At 38.4% G+C, this 14,626-nt stretch overlaps 1 protein-coding gene across 3 annotated transcripts in view; it reads left to right on the plus strand.

Moving 5' to 3' along the window:
* ARHGAP24 (Rho GTPase activating protein 24) overlaps positions 1-14,626 on the plus strand; it is a 635,760-nt gene that overhangs the window by 199,381 nt on the left and 421,753 nt on the right. The window contains exon 1 of one of the 3 annotated variants that reach the window (XM_010983141.3): positions 10,015-10,379. The exons of the other annotated variants lie outside the window; for them this stretch is intronic. The gene's annotated coding sequence lies outside the window, so the exon portion shown is untranslated. Of the gene's footprint in view, positions 1-10,014; positions 10,380-14,626 lie in introns of those variants that run through there. 3 annotated transcript variants of the gene reach the window in all.

Consider the following 14,626-nt stretch of genomic DNA (forward strand, 5'->3'; position numbering starts at 1 on the left):
TAAACAAGGACCAGATAAGACTGAATCCATTATGAGAACTTCATATATAGTGTCAGGAGGTCAGCCAGCAAGTGAGGAATGGACTGTTGAAGAAACTGATGCCAAAGACTAACAAAAATAAGGCTCTCCAGGGAAAATCCATGTTCTTGTAGAATAGGTGGGTCAGCTTCCTGTTTCTAGGAAATCACTTAGCATTTATGATATTTTTGCAGTATCCTATTCCAGCCTCTTGACCCCATCCTTTACAATCCCACTGGGAAAAGCACCCATGCAGATTCTGGTATGTGTAATTTTCCAGATCTCATAGAATCACATTATTAATAGTAGTCCAGATTGCACTGTACATCAAACTATGAGATTTGAGCATTTGCATTTTTAAACAATGCTCATTACCTCCAAAGGATCTCAAATACGTGGCAGGTCTGTGAGTATGTTATAAAGTGCTTGAACCTCTGTACTTACAATGTGCAAACATCAATGTATGCACAGTTCATGCCACAGCCCTTGTGTGCTGTGATTTGAAGCTAACGGTCAGGCAGGAGGGCAGGTGAAATCTTCTTGGAACATAAATATATTGAAGGTTGCTAATGAAGACTAATTGATGGTGACAGGAATTAGTCGATTTTAATAATGTAATTTGTTCAGTATCACTACAGCAATTAAAGAAAAAAAGAAAGAAAAAGATTTAAATCTCTAAATTCTGTGCTGAAAGATTCAAGGGTAAGGTAAGGTTGTAGTATAGCTTGTTTATTAGCATTGTTAGAAATAATGATCAAGTTAATTAAAATTGAATTACAGTGGGACCATCTCGATAGACTCACAACAGCCATTTTAATGAGTTCTATCAAAGGTAGCAATAATAATTAAGCTATTTTGAAACCAGCTCAATAATTTTTATTAGAAATCTACTATGCCCATTTCTCTCAAGTCCCCGTTGGTAAAACTGCAGTAGCAGGACATTTAGGCTGTGGACTCTGGGTACGGCCAGCTGTGGCCCTGACTGCTCTGCAGTGAACTGTGAATGCGTTCATGCTGTGTATGCTATTTGAGAAGAGTGGTTGCAATCAATGTATGTTATCCCTCTCTGCACTACTACGCCGCCTTCAAAAGACAATGGTAACACTAAAGGAGAGGAGATAGCCTAAGGCAAAGGGCCCCAGTCTTTTCCCAGCACTGAGGGACTCTTCAAATGCCAAAATATTTAAAAGTTTCCTTACATGTAAGTAGTTGCATTTTTAGCATCCCATTGACTAATGAAAGGTATAATGACACAAAACTCTATGATTTCAGCAGTGATTTGCATTGTATTAGTCACAACTTCTATATACTAAGAGGAATTATTAGTGAATTTTTGTTTGAGCATATGATGTTTTAGTTCTCAGACGGAGCTGCTGTATTTTTGTCCTTCCCTTTCCTTCTCCCAGGGTAAGGCCACTGGTATTGGAAATCTGGAGTGAACAGAGATAGGCCCCCATGTTCCTACAACTTCTCCTTGGGGTGTCCATCAGAGCAGGAAGTTGGGAAAAGGGAGAGTGGGTAGTTACTACACAGATGTCAACACATGTGGCATCTACTTGCTATTTCCATGAGAATGTTTTCCCTTTATCGTATCATAAAGCGCTATTTTATATATTTGTATTTGTAATTGTAATAAAATAAAGCTAAAGGAAGGGTGAAGCTGTATTCTTTGTCCCTAATTTTGTGAATATTGAGATTTTATGTATGAATAATTAAAAGGCTCTTTACATAGGTAAGTACACCTTGACTTTATTGGGCTCAGGAATGACCAATGATGCTAGTAAACATCACTCAATGTAGATATTTATTAATCTTATTGCAGCCTTTTAAGTAAATACTTCATTTTTAAATTTTAAAGCCTCATGACTGCTCAGAAGCCACACAGATTTCTAATAAATATCCATAAGTTGATTTATTACAGCTCATTAGTTCCCTTATTATATGTATTATTATTTATTTCTTGTGATTATTATTATTTATTTCATTTATTCATAACTTTGTCATGGTGTTCTAGGTTGTTACAAATTTGTGTGTTCTTGGACTATTAGTTTACATTTGAGCACAGTGTGCTTTTCCCTGGAAAGGGTTATTTTCATGGGGGATCCCTGCATCTATTAAATAAAAACTGCAATCATAAGGTCATGAGTCTTACCTTGATAAAATGCAAGCACAAATTTTTTAATATTAATAGGTTTATCCACATATGTTATACAAAATCATATAGTATAATAGAAACGTAAGTAGTAATAACAAAGTCAGCATTAATTAATTAATTAATTAATTAATTAATTAATACCATAGCCACATTAGAAGTATTGAATTCTTGGTCTATTGGACTTTATGTTTAGAAATTATTTTTCTTGCAAAATAACCTCTGATTATGCTAATCTACTAAAAAGAACTATACATAGAAAATCCTAAATTCAGACAAGCATTTTAGTTCTAAAGTTGACTTTTTCATTAATAAAATTAAAGATCAACATTGCTATAATCTTCTTTTCATTGAAATATTAACATAAATACTTAGTTTCAAAATTTTTAAATTAATATAATCTTTGTGTGCAAAACATATAAGTTATTTAAAGTAACCATTTTATTATATTTTAAAAAAATGGGGCACATTATGAGGAATTAATGAGTCATTTTATACATGGCAAGTAGCTTAATCTTAAATGTTTATTTTTATAATATTAATTTTATAAAAGACCTAATGAAATAGACATTTTTACAGTGATCTTCCAAAAGGAAAAAAAAAAAGACAGGGGGAAAAAAAGGTAACTTTTGAGACACTTTTAAGCCTACAGATTCCATTCTCTAAATTTTGTCAAGTTTTGGCTTAAGTAAGTATGGGAAATTCCAACCCACATTTATATAGTTTTAGAATTTGATAAGCAATTAAAGCTAGAGATTAAAATAAAAAGCTTTGTTGTTGTTTTAGGCTTTCCTCATGTAGTGTTCAATTCTGAAAATATTTTAATGTTTGTAGACTGATTTTCAAAGATTTAATGCTATCACTAAATTTCTGTTATTTATTCACAAATAGTGGTGTTTTTTTCTATTATTGTACAATTCAAAACCAGAGATTCTACGTACTGCATGCTAAGAAAACCCACCTGGTAAATATCTGGACAATTTTCACATTAAATATGTTCATTATCTTCTGGTCTATACAGCAATATATTGAGAATTTAAAGAACAAACAAGCAAAATTAAAAGCATCTTAAGATATCTTTACATACTGGTTAAAGTGGAGGCTAGCACTTGTCTAACATAATGGTATAAGATCACCATAGGAAGAGTATCTCTTTTGTTTGCCTGGGAAGATGATGCCAGCAATTTTCGGGGGCTAGATCTGAGCCAAGAATAGATGTCTATATTGTAGATCCATTTCTGCATTACCTTGGAGGAAAAGGAAAAATTTGCCTTAATTTTCTCAGTGATTGAATGTAAATTTCGTGAAGGCACAGATAATCTCTGAACTGACCTTTCATTCTGCACAGGCCTTGCATTTGAGAGGCGTTAAACACTTTGGCATGCATAAAGGAATCACCTGTGTACATAGCAACTAGCGACTTTCTTGAATTTGCTCATTTCTCCTGGTATTATTTTTCTTCGTAAGATTAACTCACTCTGCACTTCTAATTCCTTGTGGTAGTACCTGAGTATCCACCACAGTTTTAAAGGGACTTAGGCAGGGAAATGGGTAAAATTTACATTGATACTGAGCGTTTACACAGTGGTTGAAGTCTAGATTTTAGACTCATCTGATGTCCCACCCAAAAGCGTCTTTCTTCCTTGAAAATGTATCGGAGTTTTGGGCTGAAGTCTTGGTGCTTCAGTTTCTTTCTCATTGGGACTATTCCCCCACCATAGACACTTAGAACCCTCCTTTACTGTACATTCTTGAATAAAGCACACTGGGCAGAATATCTTCCAGTGAAGGCATTTAGGGCAGACTGTTCAGCATTTAGAAACTCCACCACGTGTCCTCCTCAGCCTCAACCCGTGTCATTCCCACCTCACCCCCAGCCTCACTTCTCCACTCTTGCATATTACTCCACTCTTCACAAAGGTTGCTTGCTATCATTTTTAAATTTGGGGAAAAAATGAGAAATTTGAGAAAATAAAAGGAGAGGATAATAATTTTTAGTCCCATTTGGTTTTATTGTTTCTGTTTTTGCATGGAATTTTTTTTTTTTTTTTTGCTTGTTTTCTGTTTTATTTTGTCTGCTTAACAGCCCACATCTTGAACTGCCTTTGATTATTGTCTTCTTGGAATATTATTTTGAAAATCTTTCAAAAATCACATTATTTTATTGATTTCCCAGGAAGTTTATGTTTGGTAATTTTTCAAATATTGAGGAACTAGTTATCCTCAACTCTGTTTCTTACATAATCAGCCTCTATCTTTTCTATGTCTTAAGAAGTAAACTTCTAATTTCCAATTTTTTTCGGTTTCACTCCGGGATCTTAAAATCAATAGTCATTTCTTAGGAATAATTTTTCAAATTTGTGAATGATTGAGCCAAACACTTGCTGTTCTTCCTGAGAACTTCCACCTGCTTTTTGGCCCAGTCACTGTTCATCAGCACCTCCAACAGAGGGTGAGCACAGAGAGAAAGACGGAGAGCAGTTAATTCTGCAATTTTTTTGGAAACTTGAATAAAAAGTTGGGTAGGAGAGGACATTAAGATTAATACCTAAAGTGGGATTTTAAATTGGCCTATTGGAGGCTGACAGTTTTTCCTTCTCACAGAAGAACGTAATGATAACAATGATTGTCAAGCACTTGACCGGTTTAAGTGGCCCGTGAAAGGGAAATTGTGCTGTCTTTTGCATAGGGAGATGCTGCTGCTGACACATTAATGAAAAGAATCCACAATGTACTCAAACGGCCCGAATTCAGCTCTTATCTCCAAACTTCATTAGCGTATGTGAGCCTGAACAGCCCCTATACAGGGTTTCTCTTTGTTCTCTTTTCTGTAAAATGTAAGCAGTAACAGATTTTTCTGGGGGCTGCTGCAGTGAAAGGACATCACATGTAGGAAGACATTTTAAAAACTACAAGGACTGTTCCTGTTCCTTCATGTCATTATCATTAGTAATGTGTTTGGATGAGTTATTTTGCTTCATTGACACTTTCTTCATTTTCATGCAAGAGAGTTTACTAAGCTGATGGCTACGTCCGCACTCTGTAACAACTAAATATTTTATTTTCCTTGATAACCTCATTGGTTTTGAGTAACTTAAAATAATGACCTCAGACCCAAGTCTCTATTGACAACCCGAACCAGGAAAATAACATTTATTCAAGCATAGGATGAGTGCCAAATATCTGAGGCCATTAGCGGTCTTAATAGCTCAACTTTGTGCCCTGATTGTATGTTTTCTGTCATTGGGACCAGAATCCGTCCTGAGGTAAGGTTCTTCCCTTAAGTTTCAAATTATCTGAAACTAGATAAAGCAGGTAACACAGAGAGGAAGGAAAATGGGAAAGGAGGCAAAAGTTACATCTGTTATTTAAAGAGTTTGGACTATGATGAAAACAGGATGAAATGAAGATTTCCTAGACAAATGATAAGGCTTGGAGTATACATGATACTGCAATTAGACACATGTAAAGAACCTATTTATAATTTACTCTCTAGCTACTTGAGAACAAGGCATAGGAAGCCATTTTTAAAGTCACACGTAATTTAGGTAGTTTATAAGTAAATAATTCTTGGGAGCAGATGGTTTTATTTCAATGGCAGTGTTTAATTTTCTAAAGAACACAAACTTAATGAGAAGATTCTGACATGAGAATGAGTTTGAAATCTACAAAAAGGTACATGTATAGAAAACAAGCCCATCTTACTGTTACTCAGATACTCAAATGGAATTAGATTTGTAAATATTTTAAGTTCCATGCCAGTTTTACACTAAGAGCTGAGTCCTCAAGAGGGAAGTTACATGTCTGGAGGAGTGTTTCACTCTATGGGTGTGCATGTGTGACATGAGTGTGCATGGTGTGTGTGCATGTATGCACGCTTGTACTCATGGGTAAGTAGAGAAAGGAGAGCTGGAATGTGAATGATGGGAACATAAAGGCTGTCTTAGAGAAACTGTGAGTCAACAAGCTCAAGGAAACTCTAGGCTAGTAAGGGAGAGATTTAAAAACAGCCACTGAAAGCATAAAGCAGGAGATTTTTCTAGGAGCTGACTGGGATGAGTCTGCTAATCTTGCAAGCGGGAGTTTAGTTCTTTAACAGAATCTAGTAAACTCCACAGTCTAAAAAGTATCAAAGAGAACCATTTTAATTGGAAACTAAGGTATGAATTTGGAGCCTAGGCAAAGAAGATCCTTCTTTGTTAGTAAGTAATATGAGCCAAATGATTATTTAAGACACACACAGCGGTGAAAAAACAATTGGGTATATTAAATACATTAACAGTATTTAACTCTGTATGGTGAAATCATGGAAATGTTTAATGTCTTCTTTTATGATTCATTGTAACTTCTCAATTTCGTGAGTTGAATATATATTAATTTTGTAATTAGACGAAAACAGAAAACACTATTTTAAAACTAAATTTAATCATGGATTTGTGTCTATGTATGTGTAATCTGAAGGTCCAGGGGACAATAGAGTGTGACACTGGCTGCCATCAAAAACCCATTAGTTCAGTAAGAGTGATGGTTGATCCTTTGCTCTTCTCAGGATCTAAACAGGCACATAACCTACTTCATGTTAAAGCGCTTGACTGAGAGCAGGCCTGTCATGGAATTATAGACACAGGGAGGCATCCCCCACCACAGTAGCCCTTCTCTCTTTGGCAGTCTCTCTCCTTTCTTATCTCTCACAGGGATTTAGTTGAATATTTTGTTCCCAACATTTTAATAGTCGTAGTGCTGCCCCTTTCCCTGAATCCTGTGATCCAAAGTTTTGGGGGGATGGTGGGCATGAAACTCCCTCAATCTCTTTCCTCCTCATTTAGCTAAGACAAAACTGGACTTTCTAAAAAAACAAAAACCTCCAATGGGAAATAAAAAGAAAAATCAAAGACCGACAGTTTGAAACAGACATGCCTTGAAGCACAGCCTTCAATCTTAATCCTGAAATCAGATCTTGGCATATTTCAGTACCCACACAAATTCTGCATTGTTGGTGAGAACCCGAAGGAAATGTTAGGATTTTGGCAATTCTTGACTATTCATTTTTGTTACTGTGTTTTTTGCCCTCTTAGGAATTTATGTTTTCCCAAAAGAAAACATAATTAAAGAGCTCCAGTATCTGATATTAAGGGACAAGTGAGTAACATGACAATACATCACTCTATGCTAAGATCTTCAAAGAATCTGGCCAGGAATCCAGTGGAAAACTATGCAATTTTAAAATTAGTAAAGTACATTAAAACACAGTTTTAATCCATACTTGTTTTATAGAATCATTTGACCCATATACTTGAAATATTAGAAAAAGTGATTGTACAAAGCCTTGCTGAGAGTCCTCTAACTAAATTCTAAACAAAGTGACATGATAGAAACAGTGTCCAGAGGGCTTTGTCTATGGGGGGTTTTCTGTCCTTGACTCTGGCAATACCAATACTCAAACCACCTGCTCATGTGTAGAAAGGCCATTATCTGCTTTTGTTTCCTCCCACTCTTCCTTCTCCTCCTCCTCCTTCCTACCTCTTTCTTCATTCCCCCCCGCCCCCCTCCTCCTCTGCTCCCTTCTATTTCTTTTCTAGGTCTCTGAAATCTCCCTGGTCCTGGAGTATTACACACACCCCTTGGAAATCTCCTTGTTAAAGACCCCTCAAACCTTGCTAACCTCTTATACTGACCTTTTGTAGACTCTCCTTCTGAGGGTTTCTATGACTTGGGAATCCTGGAAAGTTACCCTTTACCCTCAAAGCATTGGTAGGTTTTGTAGAGTTCATCTGAAACATGCTTTTAACTCAGAATTCAGTTGACTGGTGAAATCCAGCTTTAAGTGATGCCCTGGGCAGAGACTTTGGGAACTGAATGACAGACACTGCCCTCTTGGGGGCCTGTTTCAGTCACATTAGCACCCTGCATTGGTTAGAATCTTTCAAATCTCTTGTTAATGAATGCATTTCTCCTTTAAAGTTGCTACAGTCTGTATGAGGGATGTCTCTCAATCAATCCGCAATTAAAAGAGAAGTAACATACTATGAGTCCTGTGAACAACTAAGCATTTTCTAGTTCAGTCTACACTATCTGGTAACAAAGATCTTTGCTAAATCCCTAAGGCTCTTCTAGGAAACAAATATAGTGGCCCTTCTCTTTCTGCAGAGAAATGAAAGTGCAGGAGGGGGCTTTGGTAGATATACTTACCCTGCTGCTTAATCCTCAAGTGACAGTCTTTCTATCCTTCAGTTATACTGCCTAGATTAAGATAATCACATATATCACACATGTCAGTGAGGTGATGTCAGGTGGGAAGGATGGAGACGGAAGTCAAGAGATGTGAAGGTAAGGTATTGGATGCAAGGTTGTATCCCAGAGGCATGTCTTAACCATTTGAATTAGGGACTATTTAGCAACCACCTTGAGTTCAATTTTGTATCATCCTGAGTCTGAATTGCTTGTGGTAGTTGTTAGATCCTGAAATAGGTTACCGACCTGATAGGTTCCTTGTCTTTTTTTAAATGTCAGAATCTTGAATCATGCCTATCAATGCTTGTCCTCCTGAGGCTCTTGAGTCCATCAAGTGTGTGCAGATTTCATTTGGGTTAATTTCATTGTTTTCCAGCTTTTATCTAAAACCACCCATTGGCATTTACCTGCCAGGGTGCAAGTAGAACACATAAAGCCACATGAGTTGATAAAGATCATGTATTCCTACCAATTAGACAATAAGCTACATTGCTTCTGGTTAGGAATACCATACACATTTTAAAAAGGAACTGCCAAAAGAATTTTTTCCCCTGCAGAGCTTAATTTGATTCATTAAAGGGCTGAGAATGCTCCTGCCAGAAAATCAATTTTCTAGTGGAATATCAGGCTGGGATGGGGCAGATCACCTGGAAGAAAACCGGAGAAAGAAAGATAAAAGCGAAAAACAACGTGTGTCCACAAAGATTTTTATTTTTGGTGTTTCTAAATTTGAATGTGTACTCTTCCGTATAACTGGGAGATCTCTAATGAGAACACTCTTATTTAGTGTCTTAAAGAAATCTAGTGATGATTTTTCAATAATCTAAAGCAGAGATTTTTATAAAGTTTCTTGAAATAATTGAGTTGGCATTCCAGGTAACTAGTACTGTAATATATAGATTTGAAATAGGCGTTTTTTGGTGGTAGTGGGTGGAGGGGGAGACTGCATCTGCAACATGTTTACTCCTCTGTCCTCTTTCTTTCATACTGTGTAATTCTGAGAGCTCTTAAACCATGATAAGGAAGTAATTATGTTTTGAATTTCTCTAAAGATCTAACTAGAGGGCATCCATCTAAATAAATATTTCCAGCAATACAGGTTGAAGGACCCGGGTAATTCTGATTCCAGAAATAAGATTTTACATAGGTAGCTGAGGGAAGGAAGTAAAACCTGTGTGGGGGGTTTTGGCAAAGAAATGTAGAGCTCCTAGGGGGCGGGAGACTTGTATTCTCCAACCTTCTCCACACCCACAGCCCCAGATCTGGGACGAACGCGTGTCTACGATACACACAAAATAAAACGAGTGATGCCAGCTGCGGAGGGACCGAGGCACCGCGGGCTCTGTCTGGCGGAAGGGGAGCCGGGCGCCCGGCAGTGTCACTCAGGCTTTAAGACAACCCTAGCTGTGGTCACTGGGCGAGAACAGGGCTCCTCCCGGCCTCCCCAGCAGTGCGGCTCGAATCTTCTGAAGCTGCCAGTTGCCAAATGAAATCTGAAACCCAGGGCTGCGTCTGAGGGTTGGCCCCGCTCAGTTGTTCCAGCCTCTTGTACTGTATATTCACACACAATCACTCTTTCTAACTTCTGGGACTCTTCTTTGCGCAACTGCTAGGATTTCTCAAGTGCATGTGGCAACTCAGCCCAGCTTCGGGTGGAAACCGGCGGGGATCCGCAGGGTTGCCAAGGCCAGGGGGGCTGTCAAGGCTGCAGTGGGGACTGGAGAGGATCGAGGCGCGAGCGGCGGTGGGGAAACACCCACAACTTTCCACCCCAGCCGCAACTCGTTGGGCCGCCTCGGATTTCCTCCAAAACCACAGCTGCGGAGCAACCAAGTGCATGAGGTGCAACACTTCCCCTTGTTGTGGGAAGTAAGGAGACCTCCCTCCCCTCTTTTTTCTTTTCCTTTTCTTTCGGCTTGTCTGGGCCTTTTTCTTCGGAGCAGCCGCCGCCCCCAGTCTCTCTTGCGCTCCGAGCAAGGTAGGTGACACCGCTGCGGGGGTGTGCGCCCAGGGGCCACCACCGGAGGGCTGGGAGGTGGCCTCGGCTGCGCGCGGGGGCTGCGGGCACAGCTGCCTGCACCAAGGGCAGGGGCTGCGGGGGGCGAGCAGGGATCGCTGGAATCTCGCGCTGGTGCGGTGTGTGTGTGCGCGCGCGCGCGTACACGCGTGTGCAGATGATGGGAAACAATGCTCCTTTATTATTTTTAAATGGATAAAAACGGCGCAAGCTGGCAGTATGTGTTTCTGAGCTTAAAAATAGATGACTTTAATGAAAACTCTGTGCAGTTCAATTCCCTTACTATCCATCCTCCCCTTCCCCTCTGCTTGTTTCCGCTAGTGTCTAATATTGTGAGCGTTTCCTAGATAACAGGCATACAGAGATATATTTTAATAATAAACATTTTCATTGCAAACAAAGCGTTAGGGAATCTTTGGTGAATTTTAAGCCACCCAAAAGATTTGTTTAGATTTTTTAAGAAGTAACTTTTTGAGGAAGTATCCAAACTCTCTTGAGGATAAATATGTAATATGGTATCTTAAAAAAAAGTACTTCAGATTGCATACCTTTTATTAAGTCCCCAAATAGAAGGGGAGATACTATTACTCTGAGTTCCTTAGAGATGTTAGGTTTTCAATACTAGCCAGTAATAGGGAGCCCAGATTCCCTTGTAGTCTATGCCTATACTAATTCATTTAAAATATCATTTCCAAGCTATTTCTGCTTCCATCATAGTTTGTTACTCTTTTTTTTTAAACATAGCAAGACATCTTTATTTCATCTCTTTCTGAAATGAGGAAATAAATCAATCAAAATCAAAATTGGGTATTTGAAATATAAAAGTTGTAAAGGATCTGCTTATCCATAAGTAAAACAATATGTGTTGCTGTGTCTACTAAGTAAGACAAATTAATTGAAACCCAGGGATATTTACAGTAGAGTTAAGAGCTTTACTCAATTACTGAGAAGATGGACAGACAGATTAAATACAAACAATCTGTCCCCTGATTCTAATTAGAACTCAAAACCAACCCTTAAGGGCAAGAATGGATGTTGCTATTAAGCTGGGCATCATAAAACATAAAATACACAGAATTAATATGTTAAGAAAAGCCAGAAAACAAATATAAAGCCCACATCAGACTTGTTAAGATCTCACTCTCTTTTTTAAATTTCTTAATACTTCTTCTCTGGGGATGTTTCAACCTCTAGGAGAGCCCACTAATACAATTCCTTTTTTTGTCTTTCCTGAGTGCCTGACCTTCAGGTGGCAAGTCATGAAATCTGTTCTCTTTCGGACTATGACTGAGTTGTCAGAGAATTCACCTTAGACATCTTGGAGGACCGATATATTGACAAAACCTTAAAATAAATAAAATCTCCCTACCACTCAGAGGAGGTATGTTCTTGGTGGAAAGAACTTTAAGTGAGAATAAGGGAAAAACTGTGAACTTTTTCAGATCTGGAGGTTAGTTTGAGGTATGTGTAAGGAATACACAACTAGAATGATAAAAGTGGGGAGAATCTGTAATCTTTTTTACGTGTGAAAGGCTGTTGAAACCCAGTCAGTCCTTGACTTTCAACTGTGTTATTTGGTATTATTAATCTCAGGGGTTTGGGTTTGAGAGGAGAATGGTTTCTCAGCTGTGTTCTTGTGGGCTATATATACAGTGAATTTGAACCACTTTGAAAATACAAACCCGGCAGTAAGTGGGGGAAGAATTAAATTCTCAAGAAAAACATCACTGTAGAATGAATAACAATGCACCCGTTCTGACAAGAGTGCAGATTTAAGTGTAGAAGTGAAAAGTGTCCTAGGCTAAAATTCCCAGTGAAATCCTTTCAGGTTTTGCTTTGGGTAGTAGTGGCCAAAGCTCCGAATGTTTCCATCGTCATGGTTTTATTTACTGGGTGATCTTGGACTCTCCAGGGTGAAGGGCAGGGGTTAAGGGAAGTGGGGGTGGGGTGGGGCAGGAAGGGTGAGGAATGTGCAGCAGGTGGTAATGAGTGGTTTGAGTATGTTTATTTTGCTGTCTTGGCTAAAGCCTAGCTGCTGTTTACCAACAGTGCCCTGAATCGTTTTGCTGTGACCTACTGGCCCATTGAAGCATGTTTTCTTTCTAGCCCCATTAGCGTCTGCGTTGGTTTCCCAGGACTGAAAGTAGGTGGTGCTGCTGCAAAGTCCAGGCCATGCATTTGGTTCCTGTTCTAAGTGTTTGCAGGGCTGTAGGACCATCTTAGTTACCTGTAGTTATTCTCCCGTGGTCTTTTCTGGCCAGTGTTGAAGAGTTCTTTTCCTACGAGCTGAGCTTATGTAATGCTGATTCCTTCTTCCTGCTATGTTTCAATTTTTGGTAAAGCTAAGTGAGTGCCTTGGAAAAATAAGAGGGGGGAGGTGGATGGAGCCTCAGCTTGGAGCCGAGTAATAGCCACCTAATTGGTCACACGAGGGTGTAGAGAAGCTTGATGATAACAAGAAGCTGAGGTATTCATTCCGCCCTGATCCCATTTTCCCGAGGAAAAACAGCAGAAGAGATTTAAAATAAAAAAAGATGCTTGTTTACAATTAAATTTGTAACTAAAGGAAAAGATGTCTCCCACATGGAGAAAGGTATTTCAAATGAAAGTTGTAAATAGGCAACTTAGTCATGAAGTGAATACTCTTCGTGTTAAGAGTTGGAGCTTCATATTGAGTCTTGCCATGGTAACCCATCTGTCTTTGCTACATGAACTCACACTTTACAAGATTAGGATGGTCTCAGCAGCTAAGTAGAAGCACATTTGAAGGCAGAGGGATTATTCTGATGAAGAGACTAAGACTGTTTGCTTTTCAGAGGTTACTCTGCGCATAAGCAGCGTCCCCACTCTACTGTGGCACTGCCACAATTAATCTTTATAAAGTGTAGATCTAATTTAATAAGTCCCTTGATCTAAAACCTTTGATGGATTCCAAAAATCTATAACATTAACTCTAAACGCTTTAGTACAGCGACTAAAAGCTCTTCAAAGCCCTTCCTTTCTAGCTTTGTCTTCCTACATAAGGGCCTCTCACTCTTCATACTTCTGATTTCTTGCTCCTGGATTTCATTCTTCTGGAATGCCCTCTGCCTGGAAAGCTCTTCTTGATTATTGGTGGTCCATTTCAAATGGAACTCCCTCTGGAAGACTTTCCCAGTTCCGTGCAGGAAGAATTAACTATTTCATCTTGTCTGCTTCCAGGTTGTTTTAAATATACTGTGAATAATTATTTTAATAATTGTTATGTGCTCCCCACAGTCAACTACAATGAGTTCTTTAATGGCTGTATTGGTGGTAGGGGAACTACCTGTATCCTAGTGCCTAGCAGAGTGTCTAAAACGTAGTAGACACCTGTTTATGTTTCCTTAGTAAATGAGCAAGCAAAGTCATGAATGAGTAAAACAGTGGTAGACTCCAATTTATGCAGATAGTTATTTCCCCAAAGTCCACTTGAAAAATTTCCATTTGGACTCAGAGTTCATTTTCCAAAAGTCAATGCTACCAAACAAAATTCACTTTCCAGACTGGCCCACGCAAGCCTATTTAACTCCTATAATAGATAAAATATTGTGCTTTTTCTATTCTAAAATAAAAAAAAAACCCACAAAAACAAAAAACTACTGTGGAACTATATTTTATTTTTGAAAGTGCAAAATACACTTGAGTTTAAAGATAACAGAAGCAGTTAGAATAGATATACATCTTCCACAGTTATTTTAAATATTATACTATAAAATCTGTAACCTGCTAAATCCCAGTGGGAGGTCCTGGATTTAGCTGTGAGGACTAATGATGGAGTTAAATTGGAGATTCTGTTGCCTGTGAAATGGGCAATAATCTTAATTAATAAAACCAAATAGAAATACCAATTATGGCTATTTAATAATTATCTTGAGTGCTAGTGCTTGAGGGAAATGAGATTTAATTAAAGGAGAACATGGAAGTGGATGGAGCGGAGGAAACTGAGAAGGGCACTTTCTTTCATTTTACTTATTCTTTATTACATTGGTTTTATTTTCATCTCATTTGACCATTTAAGCTCAAAGTTCCTTCGTGAAAAAAAAATTGTCTTTGTCTACAGTTATTTCTGCTGCCTAACATATAGAAGAGAGGTGGAGGTTACATTCCCTTTGAGCCAAAATACAAATGGGCTTATTTCATTTTCAGAGTGGTGATATTTTTGTCACTTGCATACCTGCTGTTTAGCA

This window comes from Camelus dromedarius, chromosome 1 (assembly GCF_036321535.1).
Source record: "Camelus dromedarius isolate mCamDro1 chromosome 1, mCamDro1.pat, whole genome shotgun sequence".
Classification (NCBI taxonomy): domain Eukaryota; kingdom Metazoa; phylum Chordata; class Mammalia; order Artiodactyla; family Camelidae; genus Camelus; species Camelus dromedarius.